Below are 27,826 nucleotides of genomic sequence, written 5' to 3'. Positions count from 1 at the left end.
TTTTCGCCAACGGCTCCAACCAATTGACAACAGGTTTTGAGCTCAGCCCCAGCGAAATTTGTCGGCATTCTAGGAAAGCTGGGCTCGTTTTCGTTAGGGCGGGGGATGCCTCTGGTAAATCAGCGGCCAATATTGATAGCGGCAATACTGCAGCTACTAACAACGCTGCCGAAACTTATGCAACTGTATCAGGTATCAGCATCTTTGGCTCGAGCAGCACGTTCCTCACAATTGTGGAAGATTCGTGCCTTGCCCATCTTTCCTGTGTCATCATTTACCTGATGAGGAAGGGAAGGAAAACAGGAGAAATAGGGAGGGGTGGATGAGGAATTTGGACAAACACAAACACATACATACCGAGAGATTTTTGTACCTCCGATCCTTTTGTACCAAGATCGAATCTTTTGTTTTATCCAACATACCGCAATTGGTAAAGCGGTTCCGGTCCGAAAACCGACCTTTCTGCTCCAGATCTTGCTAGTTCATCGGCCCATTCATTTCCGGTTATACCAGAATGGCCAGAAACCCAAACCAGATGATCGTTATTTAGAATGCTTAGTTCTTCTAATTGGGTGCTCCGCACATAATTGCAAAGATTTCAGCTTGAAAAACGGTGCAGTAGCTACCCAACGAATAGGATTCCTCCAATTCCAGCTCACGGCAGTAAACACCAGCACCCGCGCGACCTTCGTACAAGGAACCATCGGTATAACAGACCACATAGTCGGAAATTTTCCTTTCCATGTAGCCTGACATCCAATCCTCTCTAGGAGGAAAGTCACTTGAGAAAGTCCTATACGGGAAAGTACCCATGAGCGTTACATCGCTAGGAGCAAGGCCAAACTTGTCCTCAGCAGCAATTTGCGACCACAATCGAGTATGACCAGTGGAACCGTCCACAGACTGCCAAAGGCCAATCGCGTGTAGTCGATAAGCACATATTAGTGCCTCTTGGTGGAAGTGTAAAGGTTTAATATTGAAAATAGCTTCTAGGGCGGCAGTAGGAGTTGTAGTAAATGCACCAGACATTGCCATTAAACACATCCTTTGAAGATGGTTTAGCTTTGTCTGGACAGTCACAACTTCCCCTCTCTGGCACCATACAAGACAACCATACGCCAGTATTGGTCTGACAACGACCGTGTATAACCAGTGTATGTATTTGGGTTTAAGCCCCCAAGAGTTGCCAATTGCTCGTCTACATTGCCCAAAGGCCATGCACGCTTTTTTAATTCGGAAATCAATATTTGTGGACCAGTCAAGCTTGGAGTTGAGAATCAACCCCATGTACTTCACCTCGTTCACAACATCAACATCCGAATCGTAAAAGCGCAGAGCGCGAGCCATCCTTTGAAGATGGTTTAGCTTTGTCTGGACAGTCACAACTTCCCCTCTCTGGCACCATACAAGACAACCATACGCCAGTATTGGTCTGACAACGACCGTGTATAACCAGTGTATGTATTTGGGTTTAAGCCCCCAAGAGTTGCCAATTGCTCGTCTACATTGCCCAAAGGCCATGCACGCTTTTTTAATTCGGAAATCAATATTTGTGGACCAGTCAAGCTTGGAGTTGAGAATCAACCCCATGTACTTCACCTCGTTCACAACATCAACATCCGAATCGTAAAAGCGCAGAGCGCGAGCCATCCTTTGAAGATGGTTTAGCTTTGTCTGGACAGTCACAACTTCCCCTCTCTGGCACCATACAAGACAACCATACGCCAGTATTGGTCTGACAACGACCGTGTATAACCAGTGTATGTATTTGGGTTTAAGCCCCCAAGAGTTGCCAATTGCTCGTCTACATTGCCCAAAGGCCATGCACGCTTTTTTAATTCGGAAATCAATATTTGTGGACCAGTCAAGCTTGGAGTTGAGAATCAACCCCATGTACTTCACCTCGTTCACAACATCAACATCCGAATCGTAAAAGCGCAGAGCGCGAGCTCCATCGGTATTTCTACGTCTTGAAAATAAGACGATAGATGTTTTGCTCGGATTTACCGAAAGTGCAGTTTCTCGGCACCACGTTTTCACGACGCGTAGTGCCTGCTGCGTTAAGTCAAATAATGTGCTTATGCACTTTCCAACTACAGCCTGAATTCGTTAATTGGGCCCGACTGACAGTTGTTAGAAATTTCTAAACTCGAAAATTCCATACAATTTTGACATTCAAGTTGTCACATAGCCCAATTAGCGAACACCCAATTAACGAACCGCCCAATTAACGAACCACCAATTAACGAAACTTTGCTGTACTAGGATGAGATATTCATCCGCAAAACCATATGACGGATAGCCTAGACCATTGAGTTTCCTCAGTAGGCCATCCGCCACAAGGTTCCATAAAAGAGGCGAGAGAACGCCACCTTGTGAACATCCACAAACACTTTGCTTCCAAATGCTTGCTTGCCGTAAGGACGAAAAAAGCAATCGGTTACTAAGCATTTGTTCTATCCACTTTATGATTATTGAAGGCACATTATGATAACGAGCAGCCTTCAAAATGGAAGCGAAAGATACGTTATCAAACGCGCCTTCAATATCCAAAATAGTTCCTAAGCAAGATTCCTTTTGTGAAAAAGCAACTTCAATTTTATCCACCACATCATGTAATAAAGTGGTTGTAGACTTGCCACTTTGATAAGCATGTGGTGCTGAATGAAGAGGAACTTCTACTAAGCTTGTTTCGCGGATGTGGTGATCAACAATCTGCTCAAGTGATTTAAGCAAGAAAGACCTTAGACTGATTGGTCTAAAACTTTTTGCTTGCCCGTATGTCGCGCGTCCACCTTTAGGAATAAACTTAATGGTTATTTCACGCCATTGAGTTGGGATGTACCCAATAGCAATACTACACACAAACATCCTTCTCAGAATGTGTTTGAAGTACTTGAATCCTTTCCTTTCCTTCGGTTCCAGGAGATTTGTATGGAGAGAAGCTGTTCACGGCCCACTCAATCGCTTCAGTTGTGACAAGTCTCCGAGCAAAAGCCCATGAGTCTGAGCCACCTAAAACGATTTCTGGATCGTTTCGAACTTCAGCTTCCACACAGCCTGGAAAGTGACTATAAAAGAGACATTCCAGGATTTCATTGTCATTCGAACAGTATTCGCCGTTCGAACTTCGAATGTTATTAACCTGATAATCTTTCGATTTTGACAGTATTTTATTTAGTCGACTTGCCTCGCCGAAACTGGAAACGTTGCTACAGAACCTTCTGCGTGCTGAAGATCGTAGAGCCTTTGCATAGGCTTTCCGGGTCTGCTTGAAAGGCTCCACGCCATCCCTCCGACGTCTATTCCAGGCTCTCCTGCATCGTTTCTTTAGTTCCGCGAGATGAGAGTTCCACCACGGTGTTCCTCTAGTCGTTTTAATAGTTTTTAGCGGGCAAGCTACTTCAAAAGCTTCCGCAATACAAGATGTTGTGACATCTACAGCCACATCCAAGTCGATCGATGACTCAATCGTCGGTTCGAATCCTTGAAATTTCGTCGCCAGTTCCTCCTCAAAGAGTTCCCAGTCAGAAAATCTTGGATTGCGAAATGTTGCAGCGTTCAAGGAGACACCCAAATGATCAAAATATATAAAGCAATGATCAGATATTGGAGTCTCATTTGAAACATGCCATTGTGCCAACTCATGACTGATCCTATTAGAACAGAGTGTTATATCTAACATTTCCTCTCTACCAGCTCGTATGAAAGTTGGAAAATTGCCAATGTTGAGTATTCCAAGGTTGGTACTACTCAAATATTCCATCAAATCTTAGCCTCTCAGATTGATATCCGAGCTGCCCCAAATGATGTGATGGGCATTGGCATCACTGCCTACAATGAGCGGAAACCCATTGGATTGGCAGTATCTCACCACATTTCTGAAATCGTCGCTGGGAGACGGTTCATCGTGTGGTAAGTATGCAGAACAGTAGACATAGCGCCTATGGACATCATCCACGACGAGTCCTACTGTGACTGCACAAATATCTCGAGTAGTCAACTCAGAGATAAGGCATGCACTAATTGACCTATGCAACAATATGCATGCCCTGGGCATCAAGCGAGGATTTGGCTGAAAACAGCAAAGTTCTGGTTTCCAATATCCGTCGAATGAAAGTACCCCTTGCGAAAATATGGCTCCTGAACCAATGCGATGGTGACAGAGCCATTAAAAAGTTTTTCGCATAAATACAAATTTGCTGCTGCTGTGTTGAAGATTTATTTGTGCGACTCTAACTATTTGACTAGCGGAGTATAAGCATCAGGCGTAGAACCCATAAGGAAAATTGGGCAGCACTCCTATGCAGGGATGGTTCGATCAGTTTGACTCAATTTTGATTCATTTGACAGTACCGTCTCAGCCGAGCCAAATATAACAATGTTCTATATGGGACATTTGTAGAACTAGTTCTAATCTAAAATTTTTCTGAAGAAAGTTTTACTGTATCGTTTGTAGATATGGTGCTATAACGCTAGTAACTCATCAGTGACTAAATGAACGTTCATTTAGTCACTAATAAGATACTAGCACTGTAGCGCCGTAACTACAAACGATACAGCAAAACTCTTTTCAGCAAAATTATAGATAATAACCTGTTCTACAAATGTCCCATACATAACTTTGTCATATTTACTTCCGTTAAGACGGTACTGTCAAATGAATCAAAATTTAGTCAAAGTGATCGAACCATCCCTGCTCCTATGTTGTTCCCACGAGACGCACGGGACAACAAAAATCGACCGTACCAGAGCCCCGCATGGCACAATAGGGGCAAGATGCCCAAAGCACTCCGTTCGCGACTGGCATGTTTTCACCTTTTCAGCCATTCAGTTATCGGCACGGAGTTAGACCTTGACTTAGGGGCTCCTGATTTGCCGACTCTCACAGCAGGGTCAGGTCCCGTGGCTCAATTTTTGCCCAAACGTACAATTCGGCACCAACCGCCAAAGGGCATAACTGCAGATTGCGCAAACAGACCGATTGAGAGTCTGGAGTGTGTCTGATAACTCGGAATACCTCATCGTAAAAAATGGTAACTGCTGTATTGGTATCTGCAACGTAGAGAAGTTCCTCGCAGTTCAGAAAGCTTAGTTCGGTAATAACAGCATCGTAATTACATCGGTTGAAGTCGATATCGCGAGCTCCAGGTATTGAATTGAGGCTTCGCTGTGCATTTTGCACGTTTAAACGTAAGACGAGCGGTTTGTGGTGACGGTCAGAGGGTAAAATCGTGGAGGGCGTGTCGATCAGTTCAACCTCGCCGCTATTGCTTACGCAGGCCAAGTCAAGAGTCCTATCGTTTGTGTTACGCACGTTGCAAATTTGCTGCAGTTCGCTGGCAATCATGTTTTCTGTGGAAACCATTTCCTGTTCGGAAGAGGCATTTCTCGCTATGTATGAATCAACATCGAGGTCGTAAGACCAGATCAGGTGAGGTAAATTATAATCACCGACTACACTAACATTGAACCTTCGGGAGCTGCTTTGGTCATGATTTGTTACACACAGTTAGAATGCGCAATGTACCTAGACGGTTCGCTGTTAGGCCTCAGGTAGATTCGACATACATAGACCGATTTGGTCGGAAGAGAGAGTTTAACAATGACTTGCTCGAGCGCGTCACAATCACCTAGGCGTACGGGACTACTAGAGACAGATTTCTTAACAGCGATCAGCGTTCCACCGCCTCTTTGCAAGTGACTGGAAGCGTGGCTGCGATCGCAGCGGAAGATATTATAGTTAGATAACAGCTCAGCATTTCTCACGTCATTCTGAAGCCAAGTTTCGGTGACTACGATAACATCATAGTCACTAGAAGCAGTTGCTAAGTAAAAGTCGTTTGTCTTCGTGCGCATTTTGCCAGCGTTCTGATAGTAAATAGTCAGTGGCGCGTTCACTCGGTTTCGTGGTGCCGAGTCGTAGGTAGACCGCGGTTCGGTAGTACTCGGCCAGAGGCTTGTAGTAGTAAGGCGGGGGGAGACGTAGGTAGCTAGTACGGGAGTGTTTGTTAAACCGTTAGTAATCAATACTACTACTTCCAAAAAACTGCTTCTTGTTACCAGTGTCTTCAAATTCACGAAAACCAATTCCCCGGGGCTAAGTGTCAGTTGCAAGTGCAACAGACTTCAGTTCAGACGGCATTCCGATTTTGTACGACACGAATGTTAGCGATCTTGTGTCTATTCCACGAGGAACGAGCTTGATTATCCGCAAGTTGGAAGTTTTCAGTCTAGATTCCTGGATTTCTAGGTCTTGCTCAGAAAGTTAGTGAATGCTGCTGCAGATATCATGCAGAAATCGTTCTCGAACTGAATCAGCAAAACAATCTTCCGCTTTCCTCGGTTATCAGCATTGATGGGAACTGGACCTACAATCCACTGGTGACTATCCTAGAGACTGATGCCCAGACATTAGAAAAATTATTAAACCTGCAAAGTGTCAACGTGGGATGGGATCGATTTAGAGTAATCGAAGAAGTCAATGCTTTGTGCTGCTTCAAATTTCGATTTCTAGCAATCCACGGGAAATTCGGTGGATGGTAGGTGGATTCATCAGTCGTCCCGGCCCTGTGTATAGAGTTGGAACAATGGTCTTCCAATGGCAATGGCAACTACAATAATTTAACGACCAGATAAGCTTGTGACCCGTTCACCAGTTCTAGCTAACTGACGACCCATTATCACCCTGAACCTGACTTCCTGTTTTTGGGACGCAATAATGTTGATACCATGGAAGCCCCGACACCGCTCAACAGTCGTCCTGGCCTTTGTGTGGGTGTGGAGGAGGGTTCTAAATGGCGACGGCGACATATCTTATCAAACTATACTACCAAAATGATAGAGAACTCCACACCAAAGTCGACGACTTCTTCATCTCAGTTAGCGACGCCGAAATTGACGTGATGCTTCTCACCGAGATCTGGCTCAATGACCTGTTCCATGCACAGCAGTTGTTTGGAACGGGATATAATGTTTACCGCAATTACCATGACCCAAACGATACAGTTCTTCTGAATCAGCCATCCTCGATGATCAGGAGATTGAACAACTTAGGGTTAAAAGTGAAAGGAGGTAACCGAACTATCCATCTAAGCGTTGTCTATATTTGCCGTTTTTCTACTTCCCCTCAGTGCGTTGAGCGTCATATAGATTCTGCATTCACGAGAAACTAGGATCAGACAGGAAACTCTGAAATTCGTTACCGAAAAACAACGTGTGCGATATATACATAACTTGGTTCACGCAAAAGGAAGTTGAAATTGCCATGAAGCAGTTGAAATCACCGGCGTCTCCCGGGTTAAAAAATTGCGCATCTACTCTTTCGAAATTTATTATTAACCAACCGCTTATTCAGGAAATGTTTCCTTTATGCTGGAAAAGATCCTATATCTTTTCTGTGTTCAAAAAGAGAAGCCAAAACGATATTGCCAACTACCGCGGCACTGGTTTGAAATTATTTGAGATCTATATCGGTGGCTCGTTGCACAGAATAAGTTTTGCACAACGCATCTCGACTGATCAGCATGGTTTTTTCCTGGTCGCTAGATTAGCACAAATCTGGTGAATGGATCAGCTCATTTTATCTACAACATATGGAAGATGGAGAAAAAATCGGCACGTTGTATACTGACATCAAAGCTGCGTTCGATCGTGTTGAGTACACCATCTTCTGCTTTTGTCCGGTGGTTAAAATCCTTTCTTGAAAACCACTCTTTCTGTGGTTGGTATGCAAGCAACCGGCTCAGCATCAGCATTGCCAAGTGCTCCGTAAACAGTCACAGCCGAAACAAGCCTGTATTGCAATACACAGCCCGTATTGCAATCCAATACAGTTATTCCATAAATGGCCAGAATATTGAACGCGTAACAGTCGTCAAGGATCTTGATGTTCTATTGGATACTGAACCTACATTCCAGGATACAGCAGCACCTGGAATTCATAATACATATTGCAAAACTGTTTCATGATCCATGCTACCTGAGGGCTTTGAGTTACGCACTTGAACGTTTATCACTGGAGATGGCAGCTTGTTTGAAGCCCTTACACTGGCCTTTGGACTGCACAGATTGAATCTATACAGAAAAAAGTTCATCAGGTACGCACTTCGGGATCTACCCTGCACCGAAAAAAATACACACGCCCGATCAAAATGGAAACCATTTAGATTTTCTCCCGATGCTAATCACTACTGTTCCATAGGAGAAACAGTGTTGAGAAGCCCACACTCGTGTGGTCTAGTTTTCTCACACACGCGTACTCATTCTAACGAACATGCCGGCATAAGCATCCCTCCAAAACTTTCGCTATTATTCCTTCATGCACTGCAACGAATTTGTACGAGTGTGTGTTTAGCTAACAGCTACAATCGTCGCTTGTCGTTCGTCATTGCAGCCCGATCTGGTGATACCGATCACACGCGAGGGCCCGCGCTCTCACCCGTGAGCGCCACCAGCCTCACGGGCATTTGATTCCCCACGATTTTTTTGCCTCGGGAATAAGCTATGCAGGAAAACGATGTGAGGATGAGTGTGCGCGAGTGTGTGCGTAGCAAAATGTCTCACACAGCACCGGTGCACTATGGGGGATTTCCATACAAGCAGGCGGACAAAAATATTTTCGAATTTTTCCTAGGATTTTTGACGTTTTTCTAGTTGATATGATTAAAATATGTTGTTAGAGTACATTTGCAAACATTTCACGAACATATTTTGAAAAGGGTTTAACTGTTTACCTTTGCCATATGTGAAAAACTAATATGAATCATTCCATCTCAAACGTTTGGATTCGACCATCAGCGATTTCAACCAAAGTTGGCATAATTGTTCATTCCGACCCCATAACCAATTCCCGAGTTATACGACGATTGATCAATTTCCCTAGCAGCGACGCTGCTTACTTTTTTACAGATTTTCAAAAAAAGTCATTTTTCGGGCTTAAATATCTCTGCAACAGTTTGATGTGAAGACATGCCAATATACTTTTTCTATGGGTTTTTGACCGCGCAATCGAGTGATGTTATCAGTTTTTATCTAATTTGTCAAGATCATACATTTTTTTGCAATTTAAAACCAAAAATGCGAATATCTCAAAAACCCCCAATTTTATTTTCAATTAAATATGCTCAAAATATTCCCCAGACAAATTCTATATAAGAATCACTTAACTAGAAAAGACAATATTGGTAGTTCGGGAGATATGGTGTTTTGAATATCCGGGGCATGCGTTATTCTATCTGAACTATTAGTAAAAGTATGTTTAAATACGTTTACCTGAAGCTGTCAGACATTTGTATGACTAAATAATGTATTTTAATGAAAAAGATGCATTTTCAACATAGAATCAACATAATAAATTTTGAGGTTCTGGATACTTTTATATGTATTTAAATAAAAGTAATAATTTCGTACCAATTTTTATAGTTCTATTATTTAATTGTGCTATTTATTTGTGCAATATTATTATGGTAAATTATTAATAAAATTAATAAATAAATTTTAAATAATAATAAATTAATAAAATTATTATGGTATTTCACTTCTGAAATTATTCGAAACTTCGAAGTAATTTTGAAAATGGCTTTATTAGCACTACGGGAAAACCTAGCCTAAAACGAACGAAATTCAGAAACTGCCTGGCAATTGATCAAATATAACTGACCTTATGTAAAATTTTCCGGCAAATCTCATGGTGTCCACCCCTTCCTTAATTGTCATCGGAAAGTATTGCTGATTTTCCCCTATTCTTAACAATATTTTAACTTAATGGAGTTTATCAGGCCAGTTAAGATATTCATTCGTCCCATATAAGCTTTGTAAGATTTACCGATATTGGTCCATAAGTTCAGCAGATCTAGAACATATCTTGAAATAGGCCATAGGTCTAAAAATTCAGCCTACTCAATATGGATTGCAATTTAAAATTTTCGAAGACATTTCTTCGATGAACTTAACAGGAGGGGCGCATGTTTTCTTCATTTAGTTCCATTAACGTTGTATGGAGGAAATCTCGATGGTGACTCCCTATTTATTATTTCATATTGAAATCTGTTTAACCCAGTTTCTAAATATATTATACTAAATGCTTCTTCTGTTGACATAATTTCACGTTGAGCAGTTAGCCGTGTTAGCGCTTGTGTGTGTGTGTGTGTGTGTGTGTGTGTGTGTGTGTGTGTGTGTGTGTGTGTGTGTGTGTGTGTGTGTGTGTGTGTGTGTGTGTGTGTGTGTGTGTGTGTGTGTGTGTGTGTGTGTGTGTGTGTGTGTGTGTGTGTGTGTGTGTGTGTGTGTGTGTGTGTGTGTGTGTGTGTGTGTGTGTGTGTGTGTGTGTGTGTGTGTGTGTGTGTGTGTGTGTGTGTGTGTGTGTGTGTGTGTGTGTGTGTGTGTGTGTGTGTGTGTGTGTGTGTGTGTGTGTGTGTGTGTGTGTGTGTGTGTGTGTGTGTGTGTGTGTGTGTGTGTGTGTGTGTGTGTGTGTGTGTGTGTGTGTGTGTGTGTGTGTGTGTGTGTGTGTGTGTGTGTGTGTGTGTGTGTGTGTGTGTGTGTGTGTGTGTGTGTGTGTGTGTGTGTGTGTGTGTGTGTGTGTGTGTGTGTGTGTGTGTGTGTGTGTGTGTGTGTGTGTGTGTGTGTGTGTGTGTGTGTGTGTGTGTGTGTGTGTGTGTGTGTGTGTGTGTGTGTGTGTGTGTGTGTGTGTGTGTGTGTGTGTGTGTGTGTGTGTGTGTGTGTGTGTGTGTGTGTGTGTGTGTGTGTGTGTGTGTGTGTGTGTGTGTGTGTGTGTGTGTGTGTGTGTGTGTGTGTGTGTGTGTGTGTGTGTGTGTGTGTGTGTGTGTGTGTGTGTGTGTGTGTGTGTGTGTGTGTGTGTGTGTGTGTGTGTGTGTGTGTGTGTGTGTGTGTGTGTGTGTTATTCGCTGGAAATATATTTAATCTTGAAATCTCTCATGGTAACTAGAAATTTTCAAAACACTATATTTCGCAGAGTGGCGCATGGTGGCACGTAATTCTTTCATAAGTTGATAGTATATACCTGAGACTTAACCCAGAAGGAGAAATTAACCTGGAGATATCTGGAGAAAAAAAGTTCTCGACTAAGAAAGCAGAAAATTCTCTTATTTTTTTATATTTTCCTGCTTCTCATGCTTTTTATTATTATAATTTCTCCTCTAGCCGTCTAAACAATCTATTTTCCGGAAAGCTCATTTCATTACCTTTCTAATGACATATACATAAGATTTAATTTTGGAAATAGTGTTTAAAAATTGATTTGAAAGTAAACGTGTTTGAATGGCAAAAAGCGTATATGTCATATCGTTTTTCAACTTTGACAGCCTCTATCTCAGAAACAACATCGACTACAGACTTTCTATTTTGGGTTTTTCTTAATTGAAGTATTTGCTATCAATAGAAAATTTCATTAAGCGGATTAGTGAAAGTCAGTTTTCTGATTTTTGTCCGCCTGATATCTCATAGTGCGGTGGCTGTTTCTTTTACGCCTGCGTTTGCAGCGCAACGATTCGCAACGTTGGGTTCATCCGCTTTGCCCCCCTACGTAGGTTACCATGAAATGATCCGCTCCGGTTACCAAACTATGAACAGCGCTGCAGATTAATCAACTTGGACACCCAGCAAGCACGTCGGGACGTAACTAGAGCCGTCTTCGTATCAGATTTTCTGACATCGATCCCGGATTGACTGCCTCTGGATTCTAGAAAGACTGGACATCTAGACTCGGCCTTGCTTAACACGGAACAATTCCTTCTTGCATATACCGCACCGGCGAACTAGTTACAGTACTTTCGGTACTATAACCGGTTTTGGGGTTTTATACCGTTATACGTTACCCTACCGACTACTTAAAAACTAATAGCTAGAGTTCTAAATCGGGGTTTCAGCACGTTGCGGCTGACGTCAAAGTCGAAGTAGGACGACTTTGACGTCAGCCGCAACGTGCTGAAACCCCGATTTAGAACTCTAGCTATTAGTTTTTAAGTAGTCGGTAGGGTAGAAAAATCTGATGACTTTTAATTAATAAACAATTGTATGCGTAAACCCTGAGTTGCCGTCAATAGCTAAAATTGAAGTAGCATTCAAACGTATTAAGTCCAGTAAAGCTGATCCAATGCATCAGCTCTTCAGAAATATCCCAGAAACCGTGACATTTCCGGCGGCAACCTAATAAATGTCGCTAAAAATGGAACCTATCTGAATGAATATGTAAGAATAAGAATAGTATCCAAGAAAAGAAGCCAGTTTTGCAGCGAAGCAGTGCAGTTTCAATTGAAACTGAAGCATCATTGCTTCATTGTTGAGTGACGATTTGTAATTGAAGGTGACGTTGTCGGGCCCTGTTCGGCAGCATAGATGGAAGTAGATTGGACCTTCCTTGGGGGGGAGCAGCGAACGAAATTGAATGAGTTCTCTTTGGACAGCTCACTCGGTGAAGGACTTAAAAGTCCAAGAAACAGCAGAATCTCTTTCGTGCGATTGGATTGGATCGATCAAGACCCATGGCCTGCTTCTTGGCGAGCTGCAAAAGAAAGTCCAATTCAGACGAAGACACTCAAAGAGCAAAACAATCACACTTGTAGAATTTATGATCGATTGGCGCAAAATTCTTATTAATATTTTTGAAACGATGGTTCTACAATTGATGGAGGGACGGTAGGGGAAAGTAATTCCCTTCTTATTAATGTAGCGACGTATCTGGTTTTGGGCTATTTCTAGACACACAAATTGTGCCTCTTCCTCCGTCAACTGTAGAAACCACCGACCGAGAAGTTTTAATCTAACTTGTTTTTTCTTTCAGGACGACGACACTATGCAGGCCCTTACGACTTGCAAGGTACTGCGTGTGACGTTGTTCGTCCGTCAAAAGGCTCCGTTCCTATGAAATTGACCAAACTCGTGTTTTTAGTCTATGACCTTGAAACCACGGACCACGGGTACCAGCGAGCCACATGCCCTGGCGGGTGTTGTGGGTTCGAATCCGGTTATAATCTCAGATTATAGCTTGGTTCGATCCATTTCCAGCATTGGACAAAAAAATAGGAGTCACAACAACTTGTTACGCGTAGCTACCTATTTACCCCCCCCCCCCCCCCCCTTCCTTTCCACTCTTTCCCCTCCATTCCCAAAAAACTTTCATTACTCCTTCATTTCCCCTACCGTCCCTCCATCAATTGTAGAACCATCGTTTCACAAATATTAATATTAATGCCTGAACGCATTTCAAGGTCAAAGGCTAAAAACACGAGTTTGGCAAAATTCTTGTTAATCCGTTGGGAAACGAAAGTGATATAAACGTTCAATACCTAATAATTCACTTTTTAAGTCTTGATATCACACTCTTACCTTCCTGTAAGCCGTAGTCCTACGTCAAGACAAATATATTAAAATAACAATAGCTAACAGTCGGTTGGCGACAATGTTGCTAATAGCAAACTTGGCTCTTGTATCTCGTTAAGTACTGTCCCACCCGTCTCACCACAACCTTTTCATTTCATTTTGGGTGCATAGGACACTCTCGCAAATCATACTTATCCACTTAGAAACTACACTCGTGAATAATTCAAAGCGGAATCTCCCCTCGCCTGTTATCACTGATGATTTACTAATCTCTGGACGGATTTGAGTCATTAATCAAACGGATGCGTGGATGACACAATGTCGTCAGTCTGCAGATCGTCAGATCTGGAGAATCTTGATAACGTTACTAAATTACGTGAATTCGTGCGCAACTTCTTGTTAATTAACTCTAGCAAGTTGCCTAAAGAAAAATCCCGTTCGAGTAAACCCAACAACATCGCCTACTTTGGTTAGCATCAAACCAACTAACTGGAACCACCACCCACACGACATTCGGTCGGCATCGCATCACCATGGCAGCGTTTTGAGATAAACAAATTAACATCAATATGCACCCAGCTGTGTTGTTTCCTTGCCCCAGACGGAACCAAACGAAACAGCAGTGGCCCTACAATTCGTTGCTCTGATCTACCGCCGGGGAATAAAAAACCCCGCAAAAAGGACCACTTTTCCTCGAGAACCAACGAACACTGATGAAACATCAATTTATCGATTTTTCGTCCCTCCCGGTACCAGACGGTACCACTCTCTTGTAACCCTTACAACGGCGGCGGCGGCGGCAGCCGCTTGAAAATCTTCTCGTCCGTCTGGTTGGGATGATTGAATCAGAGCCCGTGAGATCATCCAAACATGATACAGCCCGAGAGAAAAATTGGATAGCGTCCAATAGTTGTGAGTATTCGCAAGATCGAACCATTATAGCCCAATTTTTCTCGCAATGACAAAAGGCTGCAAAGTCTGCTAGCGAGCTAGCACAATGAAGCTGACTGATTGATTGGGGGATTTTCTACGCGACCTTGATTTAGACGAATCGAAAGTCCTTCTGTTGAGGGTCGCATTTTTTCGTTTGCCATTGCCGCTTGTGTTTTACGAGGGGAAGTTAACATAGATTACTCACGTTTTCTTCTTCAATGTCTTTAGTAAGCAGCTTCAGTCGTCCAAATTCTCAGGTCCAAACGGTGCCACCGATCTAACGATGTATGGCGCAATTGGATGTTTTCATACTGTAAGAACTACACTTCTGAACAAACAACTAAAGCCGCTGAATTTATAAACTTTTCAGTATTTCACAAGCAGCCGCGGGATGGAACGGAAAGAACGCATTAATCCATAAAGCGATCGAAGGAAGGAAACCGAAGCAACTGAAGCACAAGCACAGCTCGTTTTTCTGGTTTTGGGTTTGCTTGCGCCGTCTAGAGACGCAAAAATGCAGTTGTGTGGAAGAGAACTGTCAGAAAAGTTCTAAATATTCTGCACGCCATCGAAGACGTGTCATCAAGAGAACTGCAAGTCGACCAAAAATTGAGAGAAAGAAACAATGCTAATCTGCGAGTGAAATTTGAACTAACGTATGCTACGTACGTACCTAGGAGCGCCCATGGAAGATAGTGATGTCCTAGCACCTGATCTCCAAGAAGTCAAACGAGAAATCAGGCTGTTGAATAAAGCCAATAAAGCCGCTGGGAAGGACGGCCTACCGGCAGAGCTTTATAAACATGGCGGAGAAACGCTAGCAAAGGCTCTACATTGGGTCATTTTGAGGATTTGGGAGGAGGAAAAGCTACCGGAGGAATGGATGGAAGGAGTGGTTTGTCCCATCTACAAAAAGGGTGATCGGCTAGACTGCTGCAACTATCGTGGTATTACGCTGGTAAACGCCGCCTACAAGGTACTCTCCCAGATCCTGTTACGCCGGCTGTCACCGATAGCACAAGGTTTCGTATGGAATTATCAGGCGGGTTTCATGGGGGCTCGCGCAACTACGGGCCATATTTTTACTATCCGACAGATCTTGCAGAAATGTCGGGAGTACAACGTGCCCGTTCAACGTTCAACATCGCTGTTGAGGGGGTGATCCTACGAGCGGGCATCGAAACGAGAGGCATGATTTTTACCAAGAGTAGCCATCTTCTAGGCTTTGCAGATGACTTCGATATCATAGCCAGGAACTTTGCGACGACGGAGGCAATCTACGCCAGACTGAAAGCGGACTCTAGGAGAAATAGGCTAAAAATCTAGGAGAAAAAAAAATCTAAATCTAGGAGGCTAAAAATTTAGGTCTAGGAGAATTGGGCTGCGTCGAAGACCAAATATATGAAAGGAAGAGGCTCAAAGGAAACAAATGCGCGCCTCCCGCGGACGGTAACCGTTGACGGCGACGAACTAGAAGTGGTAGAGGAGTTCGTGTATTTGGATTCGCTGGTGACCGCGGACAACAACACTAGTAAGGAGATCCAGCGGCGCATCCAAGCGGGGAATCGGGCCTACTTTGCCCTTCGTAAAACGCTACGATCAGGAAGCATACGCCGCCGCACGAAGCTAACAATGTACAAAACCATTATTAGACCGGTAGTTCTTTATGGACTTGAAGCCGTGACGCTGCGTACGGAGAACATACACGCCCTTGCCGTGTTTGAGCGGAAAGTGCTGCGGACGATATTTGGCGGAGTACAAACTGAAAGCGGAGAGTGGCTTTGGCGTATGAATCACGAGCTACAGGCACTGCTCCCATCGTACATCTAGCGAAAGTTAGCAGGCTACGGTGGGCCGGCCGGGAAGGCAGAATGGTTAACTGAAACACGCTGGTATGCGTAGTGGGAACGCCTCTTGGAAGGCTGTGCAAAATCGTTTGTGTACGATAGCTCCCCTGAGAGGGACTTTTAGTAACTCGCTTGTGTGCGTCTTACTTTATTGGAATACGCTGGCGTGCGCGGATGGTAATGACGAAAATGTTGATGGTACTGTCCAAAATGATGATGGTAATAATGAAAATGACTATGGTAATGACGAAATTGATAGTGGTAATGACGAAAAGGATGATGATGTCAAAAATGATAATGGCCATGAGTTTTTTTTTTTGATAATTTATCAGAAGAGTAGAAAAGGGGGTGAATGTAGGGAACGAGCCAAGTTAGATGAATCAGCGTAAAACAAATCTAATGAAACTGAATTATTTACTTGAGTGTAACTGAAATCCATTGCATAGGAAGAATACCGTCATACGAACGATAAGAGACGAGGAGAGAAATGTATCGTTCAATAGGAGAGTTACGCATACTGTGGCAAGATATAGCAGACTCTAAACAAGAGTCAGTTTTTGGACGAACGTAGACTTTGACGGGCGTTGTTCCGAATTCCGGAGGGCTCGGTTGGAAATAACCGACGGACACGACAACGCCCTCCAGAAATAGTTTGCCAAACGCATCAAAAAAAATATCCATGTATTTTTTTTGAAAACGATGGTTCTACAATTGATGAAGGGACGGTAGGAGAAAGAAATGAAAATTTTTTGGTGAAGGAGGGGAAGAGCGGAAAGGAAGGGGGGGGGTTATTGGTAGCTATGCTTGACAAGTAGTCATTTTGACTCCTACCTTTTGTCCAATACTGGAAGGTGCATGAGTCGAACCAAGCTGTAATCTGAGATTATAACCGGATTCGAACCCACAACACCTGCCAGGGCATGTGGTTCGCTGGTACTTGTACCTTTGAACCATAGAGGCGCTGGACAAAAGGAGACCGCAAAATCCACTTCTCAAGAATAGCGACGCGTTTGGTTGGGTTCTCGACACATATTGTGCCGCTTCCTGCATCAATTGCAGATTACCACCGAGCGAGAAGTTTTAATCTAACTACTATTTACTTTCAGGACGACGACACTATGCCGGCCCTTACGACTTGCAAGGTACTGCACGTGACGTTGTTCGTCTGTCAGCGTGTGTTAGCCGCGTTTCTCGGCACGGGTTTTCGAGGGAAGGCCCCGTTCCTAAGTAATAGACCAATCTAAAGTTTTTAGTCTTGACCTTGAAATGCGGTCATACATATATATTAATATTTTTTTTTTTTTGAAAACGATGGACGATGGTGGCTTTTGAGCACAAGTGGGCACAATCTTTTGACATTCATTGTAGGAGCGTTGAGTTCGCGAAGTAGAAAAGTATCCTTTAGTGATCGGAAAAAAATCATAAATCCAGATGGTGAAAATACGTTTTCGCATGAAATTATTGCTATTCTAGAGTGTGAGTACAGCTAGATTATGTATGTCGTTAAAATTAATAAATTGCTATCTGTTTTCAAGTTACGGGATTCATCACACCACCACGGTTACGACAACAACAATGAACCATATTTGGACGTGCCAGCATTACAAACAATAATCCACTTTATTTATCATCAACTGAGGTTTATTTTTTTTATTTGAATTTTGTTTTTAATTAAACAATAATAAAATAAATTAATTAAAAAAAATTAAATCGAATACATTCAATTCATTTGACAACTCAAAAGTTTAAAACATAGCGCATTGGAAATTAAAGTGATTTTCTGTTGATTTCGTTTTGCTTTGTGTTGATTTTCAAAGGATTTTCATTTCGAATCGTAATGATAGGCAAGTAGTGCGAATCCAACGGTAAATCACTTCGCTTCAACGTGTTATTTTTTTACCGTGTAATGTTTGATTTTGTACTGCATGAAACAAAAGTACATAGAGTCAGCTGTAAAGTTTTCATATCCTGGATAGAGAATCACCAATTGGGTATTTTAATTTTCCCAAAAAAGTGGATTTTTCTATCTTATTTGATAGCCCGTCGTTTCCTGAATCTAGCAGTTCTTTTTTTATTTCAATTAAGTCAATATTCGATGAAAAAGTTAATAAAAATCAAAACTAGAATGATTTGCTGTTTGACAGATATCAACCAAGCCGATTGATTGACTTGATGTCAGAACTTCTCTCCCTCTCTTCTATCTCTCTAATAGAGCTCTTCATTTTAACCGAGCTTTTAAAGCTCTCATATGAAACCTGTATCGTTCGATGACCATAGTGTATCTATTCACTGTGTTGTCTAAGGTGAGCTATAAAGAAAAGTGGTTTACTTATAAGCTATCGTCTTATTCCAAAAAATTTTTTCAAGTATAAAAAAAATGTTTTTTCATTACTTCCATTAGTCAAATTCGGAAAAGTCTTCATGTAGCGATTGAATGGCATCATATCTTGTCAGAATATGCGGAAATGTATATACCACTAAAATACCCAATTATTTTCAGTCTGCACTGTTTTCCAATGTGTTTTCAAATGCTAACGGATTTATTTTCGTGATTAGCATCATCTGCGCCAAGAACCAAACATATAACCTATCAGTTCGTAAACATAAATATACTTGCGAAGCTCTAATAATCTCCTTAAACAGAAACAATATATATCAAATGAAAAGTAATGCTTTTTCTTACCTTTATTATCCATTTTCATCATTCCCACTGTTATAATTCAATAAAATATTACATTTAAAGTCGAGTTCCATATAGGTGCCAGCAAGCATTTTGGGAATTGCACTTTTTTTGTAGTTCCAATAATCACAACCAGGTAGCGAACGGTTGCTCTTAGTTTTGTTCGAATTCGCCTATTACTTCGAATATTTTCACTTACCTTAACGTAGATAAACAAATTTCTTCCAATATTTCGCTATCTAAAATCCTGACAATTGAAAGGGTTAATCAAAAGCTGCATTTTATTTCAGCTTTTTTCAAAAATGTATGGAGTTTGACAGCGATTTTACTTTTCATCACTTTTTTATGCAGCGCCTCTAAGCGGGCGATAGCTTGTCAAAAAATAATAAAATGCAGTTTTTGATTAACCCTTTCAATTGCCAAGATTTTAGATGGCAGAATATTGGAAGAAATTTGCAACGAGTAGGCTATAAAGGATGTGTAAGACACCAAATTGGGTATTTTAATTTTCCCAAAAAAGTGAATTTTTCTATCTTATTTGATAGCCCGTCGTTTCCTGAATCTAGCAGTTCTTTTTTTATTTCAATTAAGTCAATATTCGATGAAAAAATTAATAAAAATCAAAACTAGAATGATTTGCTGTTTGACAGTATAATCAATATATATATAGAATGCCAGTGTCGCTGGTGTTTCATGGATATTTTGGTGGCAAACATGTTGCTGGTTCGTGTCTTGGATACGGGAACTACATTGTCAAATTGCCCAATAGAAAATTTTCCTGCCGACGAAATACCCCAAAAAGAACAAATCGGGTGATTTATCCTACGTGATTTACGGAAAAGCAGAAGGATTTTTTATTGGGTTGCCTTTTTAGTTTGACAATCAGATTCCCGTTTCGAATCGATCACTCACACATATGCGCATACAGTGTAAATACGTAATTTTCAAATGTGTGATGTTTACCACGAGCACTGCAGCGACACTGGCATTCTATGGCTGTGAACCATTTCGCGAAATTTTTAACTTTTTGGTTAAAATTTGACAGTTCGATGGTTATTTCTCCTTGAGTGGTTAAAATCAGTTCAGAATGTGAACCATTTCATATTTGACGGATTGATAGTTTTTTTGCTCAATGAGAGCATATATGGTGAGGATGAAAATATTGTTTTTTCTGTCCGAGTTAAAATCGGAGGAATTTTTGATGTTCATTTGCTTTTATTCGATAGATAAAATTCATCTCATTTCAACCCGAATTGTTTGAACAAATTTATAATGCAATAAGCATCCATACCAATGTAAAAAAAATCTAACGAAAAATCAGTGAAACTTGTCGAAGCTCTCTTCCTCACCTGTGCATATCTCATTGGCTCTCAGAACTTGGTTAAAACTAACCATGCTCCCGAGCAGGGTTATTTTCGGAAAACCATCGAACTGTCAAATTTTAACCAAAAAGTTAAAATTTTCGCGAAATGGTTCACAGCCTATATATTGCTCCTTTTATGACTATTTAGACTACTGTGATAATCATTTAATGCAAGGTACCGCATTTTGCACTGTTAGTCTGACACTAGAGTGGCTTTTAGTTTGATCTACTAATGAGTTTGACTTCTTTTTTCCTCTTCCCCTTCTTTTTCACTTCATTTTCTTTGAGCGAAATCGTGTGCGAGATTCGACTGTGATAATCGTGTAAATCGGGGTAGTCTAAATAGGGGCAAATGTCGCAATATATTGATTCAACTTGTTTGACAGATATCAACCAAGCCGATTGATTGACTTGATGTCAGAAGTTCTCTCCCTCTCTTCTATCTCTCTGATAGAGCTCTTCATTTTAACCGAGCTTTTAAAGCTCTCATACGAAACCTGCCACGGAGAAAACGCAATACCCATCGCCTCAGTAAAAAAATCGCATCTAGATAGATGCAGTGCTAAAGCCTGGTATCGACCTGAAAAGAAATGGGCAAAAAGATAGGCCAAGAAATGCTAAAGAAAAGATTTTCCGTTTGCGATTTCTATACCGGTATGGACCTCACAAGAAATATTGTTTCATTTTCAGATGGCGCAGTTTTACATGCAAGTGAATTGAAACGTCACTTTTCCGTGCGGAATAATATCCGGCGCAATTTTTACCACAAGAAAAAATGACAGATAATTGCTTGCCTTGCAGTTGTCAAAATTTCTTCGGTAAATAGTAAGATTTTTTCTTGAGCTGTTTTCTTTTCAGCTGGATACTAGGCTTAAACCATAAAAATGGGTAAAATTTTCAACACGGTGCATACCTACCGCGTAGGTAAAGAAGCTCGATGTCAATTATGAGTATATTGTTGCTGATGGTTTTTTTGCTGTCTGCTTTTGCTACCATTTTTTCTTTTTAGTATAATGACATTTCATACGGGAACGGATCGACACGACGAAAAGCAGCTGCAGCAAAGAGCAGTGTTACGACAGGATACCAACAAATTTCCAAGTAAGTTCCGGATGATTGGGTTTATTTATAACACTGAACAAGTTCCTCTTTTAGCGCACCAGGCTGGCGACAGACGTGTGTACGAATGGTGGTTGGAGGCAACGGGAGCTTTAGGAGTCCAAACATCCGCAAAAAGGCAAAATTTGATGTTGCCGCGGGTTACGGGATTTCTAGTTTTCTACGTTTGCGGTGGTGTGTCGAGAAGGGCGAAGCCTTTGGGGAATGCAGGTAATGAATTTTTCGTTTGTTTATAAATTTTCGCATCGGGTGTGTGTAGTAGTTTATTAAGCACATCTTAAATTTGTGTTTCTGCCTTCCAACCTAAATATTGAGCTTCCGGCCCAGTCTGTTTTTTATTAGATTGCGGGGAATTTATAAAATATAAACCGCATTATGATAATTTTGTTTTCAGAAAAGCGCGTTGGGGAAATTTAGCCGATTGATTTGACGGACTGCTGAGGAAAATGCAGTGGAGGGTGTTGGTTTTATATATTGCAATTTAAATTAAAATAATTTATTTTTAGAAGGAAAACAAAGAGAATGCGTGTTCTTTCTACGCCGACGAAGAAAGTTATTGTTGCTGAATCAGCATACTGAAAGGGCTCCACTTCCACAGCTGCACAGATCATAACCAATCAGGTTCTGCTAATGGCAGTGGGTTAGGGGCTACCTTGAAGTGGACTGTTCCATTAATATATGCTATGTAGGTATGTAAAAAAAAATAACGTTAATGCGTTTATATTGAGTAGTTCTTTGGCAACATGTGGAATGCAACCTGTTGCTCAACATTGCATGCCACGTCGTCAAGTTGAAAAGTAAATTTGTCAATTGCTTTGTCTGCTAACGAGAGTTCTTCCTTAAGATTCACCCCCCATACAAATATAATATAAATTTCCTCTTAACTCGAGAACTAATCAAGCAAATGGAGCCAATTTTGGCTTGTTATTGAAACAAGTCAAGCTACACATAATCATATTTAATATAATAATCTGTGAGTTGGTCATTCATTACTATTTCAACTTTAAGATGTACACAATTGATTTTTAAAATAAATCTATGTCTCAATGGTTGCAGGCGCTGTACTTATGAACCCCCGTCCACGTCTTTTCAAAGCCACCATTGCATTCAATGAAGAATTGAATCTAAATATTTAACTCTTCTCTTTTAAACATTCACTTAAACAATGGAACTTACAGATTCTTATAAACATACAAATGCCAGAAATGCAGTTTAGATTAGTATTTGATCTAATGATCTGATAAAGTCCTTCGTAGTTTTTATTAGACTTCTAAATATGAGCTATGATATACAGCAGTTCCCCGAATAACGCGGTTTCGAATAAGAACGTTTCCAATAAGGACGGTCTCGAGTGGTTCCATTAACGCGGTCGAACGTCCTTATTGGAGTCTATGTAGCATATGGTAATTGACTTAATTGGTTCCAACATGGAATAACTCGCGATCCTGGCCGTATAGAAGGTTGGTGTCTTCGACAGAGTTGTTCAGTACATCAACGGGTTTTCATTGGATTAGAGTATTGTGGAATTGTCTCACTACGTGGCGCTTGCGTATATGTAACACTTATACAGGCTATATCTTGCGCTGCTGACTACCTAGAAAGTTACGGTCTTCGGGAAGGTTGCTCAAATGACTGCCACCTTCAAGATGGCATAAAAAATAGCGCAGAACTGACTCACTACGTGGCGCTAGTGTCTATGTGATTTGTTTATACAGGCTGTATCTTGCGCTACTGACTATGTAGAAAGTTGCGGTCTTCGAGAAGGTTACTCAAATGACTACCACCTTCACCGGGTTTTCATTGGATTGGAGTATTGTGGAATTGTCTCACTACGTGGCGCTTGCGTATATGTAACACTTATACAGGCTATATCTTGCGCTGCTGACTACCTAGAAAGGTGCGGTCTTCAGGAAGGTTGCTCAAATGACTGCCACCTTCAAGATGGCATGAAAAATAGCGCAGAACCGACTCACTACGTGGCGCTAGTGTATATGTGCTATGCTTAAACAGGCTGTATCTTGCGCTGCTAACTATCTAGAAGGTTGCGGTCTTCGGGAAGGTTACTCAAATAACTGATGCCTTCAAGGTGGTATGGAATATAGCACAGAACTGACTCACTACGTGGTGCTAGCGTACATGTAATATGCTTAGACAGGCTGTATCTTGCGCTACTGACTATCTAGAAGGTTGCAGTCTCCGGAAGGTTACTCAAATGACTGACACCTCCAAGGTGGTACGGAAAATAGCGCACTCGCGGCGCGTATGCGTAGTATTCTTATACAGGGTGTGTCTTGCGATGCTGAATGCTCGACGCTCAATTTTATTATCTTGCAACATTTACTGCCTGCAATTGATTCAAGTAATCGACATTTTCTAGGATACCTTCCAGAATTGGCTGCGTTAGTGTGAGATTAGATTAGATTAGACTAGCAACATTTACTGCCTTCAAAAAAAAATCTATCGTGCTAATCCACCAACTATTAATACTTCTTCCTAAAGGGCCAGTGAAATCCCACCAACTCACTTATTTAATTAGTCTCAGTCACATTAACACATTTCCAGCTACTTTCTAAACATTCTTAATGATTCATGAACAAATATATTTTCATTTTTATCACTATTTTGTTCAATCGAAACTTGCAACAACTTAATAGGCATTTATGTCACACAGCATTAATAATGTGAAGTCAACGGCATACGTAATGTTACTTTTAGTAATTCAGCTTTCGCGTGTTGCGGTATATTTTTCATGTCCGTTGCAAGTTAAATGCGAGTAGTGAAAAAATTCTAAGGAATTTCATCGACTGCCAATTGCATTTTACAGAGAATTTTTGTAAGCGACCGGCATTGTGTTAAATAACGAGCAAAATATTAGCTAATTTTCCAACTAGTTAAATAACCACTGTCACTTAAACAACCTTACCGAAGAAAGCAACTTCTTGTACATGACCAAAATCATGAGTTATAGCAAACACCAAAAAATCGCAAATACACTAGCGCCGTCCGTTGAGTCAGTTCTGCGCTATTTTCCATACCATCTTCAAGGTGACAGTGTTTTGAGTAATCTTCCCGAAGACCGTAACCTTCTAGATAGTCAGCAGGGCAAGATACAGCCTGTCCAAGCATAGCACATATACACTAGCGTCACGTAGTGAGGCAGTTCTGTGCTACTTTTCTTGCCATCATGAAGGTGGCAATCATTTGAGCAATCTTCCCGAAGACATTCGCTAGCGCCACTTGGTGAAGTAGTTCCGAAATGCTACAATCCAACGAAAAACCCTCGATTTGCTGAACAACTGTCGAAGACACCAACGTTCTATAAGATGAAGGTCACGAGTTATTCCATGTTGGAACCAATTAAGTCAATTCCCATACGCTGTGTAGACTCCATTAACACGGTTTCCATTAACGCAGTCCCTATTAGGGTCCTTATTGGGGGGATTACTGTATTGTCCTAACTTTCATGCAATAGTGACAAATTTTCATCATATATTGTCCCAGCATTTCGAAGTAGAGACAATATTATTGTCGGTTGTGCGTTCGTGATGTTTGATTCCCTGATCTTTCTAAGCAACAAGTGTGCCGAAGGCACTGACTCGATTCAATCAAGAATAGCGCTTTTATGAGCTACTAGCTGACCCGACAAACTTCGTATTGCCACAAATTAAACTATGTTGTACATAAATCGTGAATCTCGGATGACCTTTGTCACAATCTCGAGTTTCGCAAGTTTCTGAGGAGTTCATGGGGGTTTTAATATACAAATTTTCCTCACAGTAAAGTAGAAAGCAACTCCCCCCATCGCTCAGCCTGATAAAATAAAGCGGGTAGCATTTAAATATTCGCCATCATTACAAACCATTTCGCCGATTACCATTTTGCGGAACACCAATTCTCGGTTGACCATAACGCGGAATATAGAGTTTCGCAGAATACCATTTCGCGAAAGCCCTTACGCGGGATATACCATTTCACGGAAAATCTTTTCGTAGAAAGTACCATTTCGCAGGGGTGACCCAACTGAAGGAAAGTAATAGAGGTCAGTAGATCTAGGAAAATAAATAAACCTAGATAGAGGTGATCTCTACGGGGGGCTGCCCCTCGCAGTGGCCGGCGCTTCCGACGGCAGGTCGCCGGCAACACTCGCGGCCTATGGCCGACTCGCGCTGAATTATCTAATGTTACTATTGATAGTTTTTGGTAGTCTTGTTATTGATTAATGTTTTATGAGTCTAAAATTTCTCGAGTTTGATTAGTTTTTGAGTTACGCAAAAATTTCTGTTTTATTTGTATGAGAGTCTTTATCCCCCTACCACAGGGGTGAGGGGTCTCAATCATTAAAAAAAATCCTGCCTTCAAACCCCCCACATGCCAAATTTGATTCCATTTGCTTGCTTACTTCTAGAGTTATGAGGAAATTTGTATTTCATTTGTATAGGAGCCTCCCCCCCTCCCAAAGCAGGGAGAGGTTTCAATTCACCATAGAAAACATTCTTGTCTCCAAAAACACCCACATGTCAAATTTGGTTCTATTTGCTTGATTAGTTCTCGAGTTATGAGGAAATTTGTATTTCATTAGTATGGGAGCCCCCCCTCCTAAAAAGGTAAGGGGTCCTAATTCATCATAGAAAAAATTCATGCCTCCAAAAACACCCACATGCCAAATATAGTTTGATTTAATGAATGAATGATAGAATCAGGCAAGCGTCATAACAAAACCTTGATATAAGACCACAGAGTATAGACGGCTTAGTGGTGTAATTGGTTAAACAACACGCTCAACTAGAGATTGGGAGCTGTGAGTTCGACTCTCACCTTCGCTAAGTCTATATTTTTGGCCTAATATCAAGAATTTTCAGTTTGCCTGAATCTTCATTTCTCGCATTAAGCATTTATTCTTCCCCAACAGAAAAGTTTGATTTAATTAATTAGTTTTCGAGTTATGAGGAAATTTGTTTCATTTGTATGGGAGCCCCCCCCCCCACTTTGTGAGGGGAGGGGTCTCTAACCATCATAAGAACCTTCCCTGGCACCAAAAACCCCTACATGCAAATTTTCACGCCGATCGGTTCAGTAGTTTTCGATTCTATAAGGAACATACGGACAGACAGACAGAAATCCATTTTTATAGGTATAGATCGAGGTATAGATATAGATAGATTGCGGAGATTCCACCTTTTTAGACTCCCACGCGAAAATTATTATCCGCCATATTGGATTTCAAAATAGCGGCAAACATGTCAGTCTACCGTCTATTTCATTCCAAAAAAGTTTATTTTGTATGTTTTTATGCAAAGTGGCCAAGATATCTTGAATAGCATTCGCTATCTTGGAATTCAAAATGGCGTCAATATTCGATTTTTGACTCCTTACGGCCAGCCCAGTTCTCAAAAAGTATATATTACAGGAAATTTTATACAAAATGCTAAACAATAGTTCGCCATCTTCAATTAGTCATCCAATTTCGATGAAATAATCAAATATCAAAAATCTAAAAACAGACCGTTATCAGCCATGCTTGTGGCAATCCGTAGCCTGAAAGAGGTAACAATTTGCCTTGCGGTCCAATATTTTATAAATACGTGCTTTTCAAGGGCAGTACCTTTGAAAAAAAAAAAATAAAAGTCAATACAATAGAGAAAAGTTTTGCTACTGTAAACAGTTGCGCTTCAAATCTCCACACAAATATTTCACTAAAACAATCTTTACTAAAAAGTTTATAACTTGTCTTCATTCATTAATGTGCTTTCAGGTTTATGTTTTGCAAATTTTTGGTGTTCCTTTCTACCTTGTCTTCTACCGGTAACTACAACTTTATTTATACTTAATCCACAGGTTAATCTTCGCACAACCCAACGTGAAAATGAAGGCAGCACAAAATTCATTCCCAGCATCGCAGCAGAAAAATTGAGCTTCATGCACGTGACCATCTTCAATCGCCCACCTGTACAGATTATGGAAAGTGAGGAAAATGTGAAGATGATCCCTTCTCTATTTCTTCATCCCATAGATAGTCTGCATCGGAGAGCTTGTGGATCATTTACCGGTAGTACAGCAACCCATGCAAATTCATTGAGCTCTAAAAATGCACTATTACCATCACTTCAATTACCGAGGACGTATGCGGTGATCTCATACTTAACGGTGTCATTAGTATAGGCAATTTCGTTGAATCGTCCTCCCATTAAATGGTTTTACAAGCAGGGGACGGTGCTTGTGCGGAAGCATTGCTCCAGCTGCAGCTCCTTCAATACCCGCCCGGACGGAAACAGCGGCTACTGAAAAGGAAAGCAGCAAGCGGGAAACTGATTCATCCAGATAAGGCCAAAATCTCGAAACGCCTTTTCTCGACCACGAAGAGAACCTCGTCAAAACAGAAACTAACTTTAAGCCGGAGGTGCGACCCTGTGTCAAACACAATCGCGTTCCTACCGAAGTCAACTGGTTCGGAGCTTTTAACGTCTATGGCGAGGCTGTATGCAAGCCGAATTTATCACCCTCCTGAGTAAGTTTTTTTAGCACTGCTTCGAACTATCATTTCTGATGTTA

At 41.3% G+C, this 27,826-nt stretch overlaps 1 protein-coding gene across 2 annotated transcripts in view; it reads right to left on the bottom strand.

Annotated features, from left to right (window-relative positions):
• Window positions 1-14,704, bottom strand: part of LOC128743895 (acyl-CoA:lysophosphatidylglycerol acyltransferase 1-like) — a 45,139-nt gene extending 30,435 nt beyond the window's left edge. Inside the window, exon 1 of one of the 2 annotated variants that reach the window (XM_053840584.1) lies at window positions 14,474-14,704. The gene's annotated coding sequence lies outside the window, so the exon portion shown is untranslated. The remainder of the gene's footprint in view (window positions 1-14,473) is intronic. The other variant, XM_053840581.1, reaches the window with a different exon arrangement.
• Window positions 14,705-27,826: the final 13,122 nt, after the last annotated feature.

This window comes from Sabethes cyaneus, chromosome 3 (genome assembly GCF_943734655.1).
Source record: "Sabethes cyaneus chromosome 3, idSabCyanKW18_F2, whole genome shotgun sequence".
In the NCBI taxonomy this organism is placed as follows: domain Eukaryota; kingdom Metazoa; phylum Arthropoda; class Insecta; order Diptera; family Culicidae; genus Sabethes; species Sabethes cyaneus.
The sequence above is the reverse complement of the archived record's forward strand: the minus strand, read 5'-3'. Positions and strand labels throughout refer to the sequence as shown.